Source organism: Suricata suricatta, chromosome 5 (genome assembly GCF_006229205.1).
Source record: "Suricata suricatta isolate VVHF042 chromosome 5, meerkat_22Aug2017_6uvM2_HiC, whole genome shotgun sequence".
In the NCBI taxonomy this organism is placed as follows: Eukaryota; Metazoa; Chordata; class Mammalia; order Carnivora; family Herpestidae; genus Suricata; species Suricata suricatta.
Genome location: NC_043704.1, coordinates 18077162 through 18083915, shown reverse-complemented (window position 1 = coordinate 18083915; position 6754 = coordinate 18077162). Strand labels below are relative to the sequence as shown.

The following is a 6754-nucleotide window of genomic DNA, read 5'->3' as shown; positions in this document are numbered from 1 at the left end:
GGGGGAAGACAGGTGGTGGTGATGGTGGTGGGCACTTGAGGGGAAGAGCACTGGGTGTTGTATGGAAAACAATTTGACAATAAAATATTATGGAAAAAAAAAAAAGAAACAGTAAAAAAAAAAAAAAGAGGTGATTTAGAAAACAACAGAAATTTTAAAATACAATGAAAGGGCATCATATTGAGAAATTCATGAACATATTTGAAGGCCTAGAATAAATAAATACACTTCTAGATTATAAAAATAAAACATGGCACCAAAAGATTGAAAACTTTAATGAGAAAATAGAATTAAATTTTTTAAAAATGTTTTATTTATTTTTGATACAGAGAGAGACAGAGCATGAGAGGGAGAAGGGCAGAGAGAGAAGGAGACACAGAACCGGAAGCAGGCTCCAGGCTCTGAGCTAGCTGTCAGCACAGAGCCTGAAGCGGGGCTCGAACCCACTAGCGTGAGATCTGACCTGAGCCGAAGTCGGAGGCTTAACCGACTGAGCCACCCAGGCGTCCCAGAATTAAAATTTTTAAATGCTAATTAAGAAACAAATTTCCCTTTTTTTTCAGTGCCAGACTTAGGTGGTTTTACTCTTGAGTTCTACAGAAATTCAAACAATAATTAACACTTATACAAATCATAAATTCTGTCCAGCTTTATATTTTCAATGATGATTATGCATCTGTTCACACAACTGAAAAATGAGGTGTAGAAAAAATTCATTAAGAATGTTTAAAAAATGTAAATGCAAAAATTCCAAATGGAACATTTGATAATTTAATCTGATTGCCTATGTTAAAAAAAATCAAGTGAAAGTAGAATGTATCTTAATACAAAAATTGATAAACACTATAATATTCTACTAATGCAATATACTAAAATATAGCAAGCATTCTATATAATAGAAAAAATTAAGAGTATGAAAAACAAATAAACAAGCATTCCCCAATCACTGGTTACTCTTTAACAGAAAATATAATATGGTCAATGCAATAAAGAAGGTACAAAGGGGAATAAAAGAAGCATAAGACTTGCAAAAATTATTACTTTAGCAGAAGATATTTTCATCTACATAGAAAGCCAATAGAATCTATAGACAGACCATTTAAAACAAGAGAATTCAACAAAATGGTTTAATTCAAGATAAATTCACAAAAAATAAAAGCATCATTTTTATATTAGGAACATCTACAAAATATCAAATATGACTGAATTTTATTATTATTGTTCTTGTAAAACATCTTGGAGTAGGTAATATTTTATGGGTTCCATGGTTTTCAACTTAGCAAATTTTTCTGATTAAAAGGTCAATGTGTTGTTGCCATTTACAAAGAATTCTATTACAGCGTATAGGAATGTATATTGTCAACATTTACTCAAATCGTCATTTTAAAAGTTTTGAAATTAGCAAGAAATGCACTAGCTAGAAGTCAAAGGTATTACTGTTAGATTTATCTTTATTATTTTTACTCAATTATACACAACAAAGCAGTTGCAAAAGTAAGAAAAGGATAATGTCAACCAGGGCAAAGACAAGGTGAGTAGATACATAACATGTCAAAACTCTCTTCAGTCTACTCTGTGGTTCCTTATTTACAATAAAAGTAGTTGCTTTTTCCTTGCAGAGTCTCTCTTCTTTTTTTTTTAATTTTTAAAAATGTTTTATTTATTTTTGATACAGAGAGAGACAGAGCATGAGAGGGGGAGGGGCAAAGAGAGAAGGAGACAGAGAACCAGAAACAGGCTCCAGACACTGAACTAGCTGTCAGCACAGAGCCCGATGCGGGGCTCGAACCCACGAACATGAGATCTGACCTGAGCCGAAGCCGAAAGCTTAACCGACTGAGCCACCCAGGTGCCCCCAGAGTCTCTCTTCAATGTAACCCTAAATGTCTATGTACCTCTTCTGTGTTTTTATTTTTATCACCCAATCGCTTCTTGGCCGTTTGACTAAGATCAAGTGTAATATCTGTTCTTAACAGTTTAATATTTTTATCACCCAAGCAGTGTAAAATAATGAGGCTCAGCTCTTATTTACAATAATTTTACTGCCATCCTGCATGAGGATATTTGAAGGATCTTCTGAAGGACCTTTAACTAAGCACAAATCTGCATAATGGTCCAGTTGGTACATTTGAAATTATAAGTTGGCTCATTGATTTCCTTGACAGAAAACTAAGAGAAAGGAAAAATATGAGATTTTTTAAAAAATGGAAATTACATCAAAATTCCTGAGATTTGAAAGAATATGCTCCATTGCTATTGTAGACAAAAACCAATGCAATGGTTTTTCAGTAGCTGACTGACATCAGACAGGAAGAATAGAAGGGACTATTAATTGGCTTCAAGTTTTTATAATTTTTCTCTTTGGGCAATCATATTGTACTCACCATTCCCAGAGGATTTCCCATTTTAAGACCCAATATTCCATACAAGAAGTACACAGATGTAAGAGCATGCAAAGTTAAAAGTAAGAAGTACAGAATCTGGTACAGCTGGGGATAATTAGTAAAAAAAACAAAAAACAAAAAACAAAAAAAAAGTGTTTGCCAAAAATAAAAGGAAGTTGGGTAGACAGATTATTTTTTTAGCCAGGCTTTGGGAGATCCAGGGAAAGAGAACATATTTACAACCCCCATCTCTTTGCTTCCATCCCATGGAATCTGGCAAAAGAAATTCCATTGTATAAAACATCTTAACATCACCAATGATACTTATAATTCAGCTGAGATCCTCCTAATGAAAGAGCTGCTTCTAATAACATTTGAGAAATCAATCAATCATTTCTGAGGCTCTATTTCTCTTTTCAAGCCAATTCTGAATCTTAAACATGACATTTGAAATTCCAAAGCAGTCATTCCAAATGACTATATCTGTTTTAATCTTTTATTTTCTGTACCTGAATGCAAGTGTGTGACAGTATAAGGTTACTGTTCTATAAGATTAACTACTTCAGTTAGTTTCCTGTAGAAGCAAATGTTCTCCTGAGTTAAAAATTCAATGGGATAATGATGTGTTCATAAAACTGAATTTATCAAGATTTTATCAAATTCGACAAATGGTGATCAGCATCTGCTCTGAATCAAGCAGATGGATATCAAGGGATGTAGAACTTGCTTAGAATCAATTCCTCATCTCCAGGCCCTTGCAGTTTAGCTAACAAGATAGACCGTGTTTTTTTTCTAATGATTAAAATGTTCCGCGTTGGGAATGCTATGCATTCAATGTTGTCTGGGCTTTATATCTACCTTCCAATGGGATATTTTACCAATTGGTGGAACTGAAAATATTTCTAATTGCATATTTCCTTTTTGTTGCTGTTGAAGCAGGGTGCACATATTGAGGAAATTAACAGTAATGAGGATCACTAGTTGAACATAATTATGTACATAATCAGAATATTTTAAAGATTTAGGTAAGTCAAGAGAAGTTATACCCGATCTTTTCATAAACGAGAAGAAATTCAATTTCTTCTTGTGAAGTCAACTCAGATTTATACATGCTTGAATGTATTTTTCATTGACTCTATTTGCTACTCATTAAACTGCCAATGTATATTAATCCCGAAGTTTGAAATTGTATTCATCTATGATGTCTGAGTGAAGAACTTGGTCCTCACTTTTTCTTTAAAACTGGAACTGTGGGGCGCCTGGGTGGCTCAGTCAGTTAAGCAGCGCACTTCGGCTCAGGTCATGATCTCGCGGTTCGTGGGTTCGAGCCCTGCCTCAGGCTCCGTGCTGACAGTTCATTTTAGTATATGTGCTGCCGAAGCAAGCACTGTGCTGACAGCTCAGAGCCTGGAGCCTGCTTCAGATTCTGTGTCTCCTTCTCTCTCTGCCCCCCACCCCCTGCTCATGCTCTTTCACTCTGTCTCTCAAAAATAAATAAACATTAAAAGAAAAACCTGAAACTGTATCCTTGATTTTTCAAACTTTAAAACCCTTGAAAGAATATTTTCACCAGTTCACTAACGGTTAATAAATAGTTATAAGTCTGCACCTAAGTCTAAGGTAAAGAAGTGTAAGGTTTTTTTTTGTGATGTTTCCATTTTGAATTTTACACTTTCTTGACATCCTTCTCTTCCTATCTACTGTTAACTCTCTGATTTCTAAACACTTCCTCTTCCTTTTTGATGCATTCTTCCGGCTAAGCCTTAATGTTGACGTTGAGCCTAGACATGAGACTTGTTCTTTGCTTATCTTCAAGCATCAGGGAAAAAATACACAAAGATTTATTTAATGTTGATTTAGTGAGCTACTTATATATGGCCCAGGGCATTTAAACTTTGTAGCCATTTCAATAATTTAACAGAGTCTGAAACAATTCTCTAATTCTGTATCTACAATATATTTGAATATATGTATAAAGCATTTCAATATCCAACATCATTTTTATAAATTTCTAAAGCACTTTTGTTTAGAGCATCTTTGGTTATAATTTCAATAAAATTATTGTCAGAAAAAAAATCAGTACTTCTCCAAGAGTGATGTTAGACAGACTCCATTACTTTTACTTTCTTAAAATATTAAAAAAAGAATATATACATCTCATTAATACTCTCTTTGGATAAAATTACAGAGTTCTTCAAAACTATACAAAGATGAGAGCAATTGCAATCTTCAGATAATATCTAGAAAGTGTCTATTTTGTGCAAATTAACTTGGAAGTTTCCAAACCAAAATGTGAAAACTACATATGCTTTTTTTTGAAATTAAAGTTGTGATTTAAGAATATTTAGTCTTAGGTATGTTTCAAATATATTCTATAATCAAGACTCTAGAACAAAAATCAAGTTTCTCTCATTTAAATTTCCAACAGGATCACAACTGACGATTGACATTTATTCTATTTAAAGTTCTCTCATAGAACATTCCAGCATCGAATACTGCCTGCTATTGGAAAATTCCTTCCTTTCTAATGCAGCAAGTGTTCAGCACTGACACATGCATGGCAAAGAGATCCAGGTTGCACAATAATTTAATCCTTCGCCAACTCCTTGGCAAGGATCTCCTGAAACTTTACATGCTTCCCTGAAACTTTACTTGGACTCTGCCATGTTGTTTCAAACCACATAGTCCTGACTAACTGAATTCCAACACTGAAGGACAACTCCAACTCCAGGTAATCACTCATCACTCAGGTCTTTCTCTTATCACCACCATTTGTCCAAAATAGAGACCCCCTGTCCTTTGATGCCTCATACTGTCAGGGACAAATTCCAGATTGACCCCTGTCTTAGCCCTTTAGACTCTTAGATCTTTAGTCTTTTTGCATGTTTCTCTTCCTTTTCTGGATGCCTATCTTTATTAGTGAAGTTAAAGTGACTAAGAGAATATTTAAATTTCTTTTAATATAAATGACAGCTTGCCTATAGCAACTAGTAGTTAAACACATTCCTTCATCTGCTCTCATTTTTAGAAGGAAGGAGTTGGCCATTGTTTATAAAGAAATCTGGCTGTTCCTTTAGTAAAATCAGCCCAGGTCAATTTCTGGTCCATAACTGATAATGTATAAATAAAATCGTAACTGTATTATGATGGACCTTATTATCTTCTGAAGTTGACATTAATAAGCAATTCTCTAGTAAGGAAAAGGGTAAAAAATATATATTTATAAAAATATAAACATAATGCCCTACTTTAGTGAAAGGGTGAGCAGAATTTTCTTTTCCATTTTCCTTGAGAGGTGGAATCCAATTCTTTTCCCCTTGAACCTGGAGTGTCCCATTAAGAACGTGTTCGATCAACAGAATGCATTAGAAGAGACATCCTTAGACTTCTGAGCTAACCTCAGAAGGCTCAGGGCTTTCACTAGACCTTGTAGAATGCTGGTTCTCAGATTTTTGAGATGCCCTATCAAAAGATGCATGCTTCTGACAGTTGCTATTGAAGTTCCAGTCCTTAGGGATTTGAGTAATCTCAGCTGAGGCTCCAAATATCAGGACCAGATATGAGCTGTCTTTACTTAACCTTGCACAAACTGCAGATTCATAAACAAAATCTGTAATTGCTATTTTGAGCCATTGAAACTTTATTTCTGGGGGATGGAATGTTAGATAGTACCTGAGAACCAAAACATCTTTTGTTATCAACTACTGGTTATATGAATTTGAAATCATGAAAGCTGTTGGAGAGTTTCTTTATCTTCCCCATGTAATAATATAATTGGAGCCATTATGAAACCAAATTGTAAAGTAGGCACAACTTGAGTCTGTCAAGTCTTCTGTCTCAAATGTATATGTTCTCCACTGTGAACTTTCTTACCTGCTCTTCAGTTTCATAGAGACCTAACATTTCCCATGGATTGCTTCATACTGACTTTTCCAGACAGATCTTGCACTCAGAAAATGTAATCTTAAATGTATTTATTTTTCTTCATTTGTAGTTGTGACTGGTAAGCCCTACTTGTTTCTTGCATTTTTTCTTCATTTTATTTTCTTACAACTTCTCTGTCAGCTCTAAACTACATTAATCATTCTCTACACTGCATTCAGGAGTCTTTCTGAAATGTATATCCCATCACTAACTTCCTTCCCAACCCTTCCTCTTTCATGCATCATATACCTGCCACTGCATAAACACACACACATGCACAGAGTGTTCTTCAAAGAATGACCTAAACTTCTTAAAGGATTCTATGTAGTACTTAAAGAATGTGTTCCTAATTTCCCTTCCAAGTCTTACTCTCTCACCAATACCTTTAACTCAGCTGGTGTCTTGATTCTGAGAAATAACTCATAGCTCCTCAAATGTAATGTGTA

At 34.5% G+C, this 6754-nt stretch overlaps 1 pseudogene; it reads left to right on the top strand.

Annotated features, from left to right (window-relative positions):
- The first annotated feature begins 1924 nt into the window (after positions 1-1924).
- LOC115292974 lies at positions 1925-2026 on the top strand (annotated as a pseudogene).
- The last annotated feature ends 4728 nt before the right edge of the window (positions 2027-6754 follow it).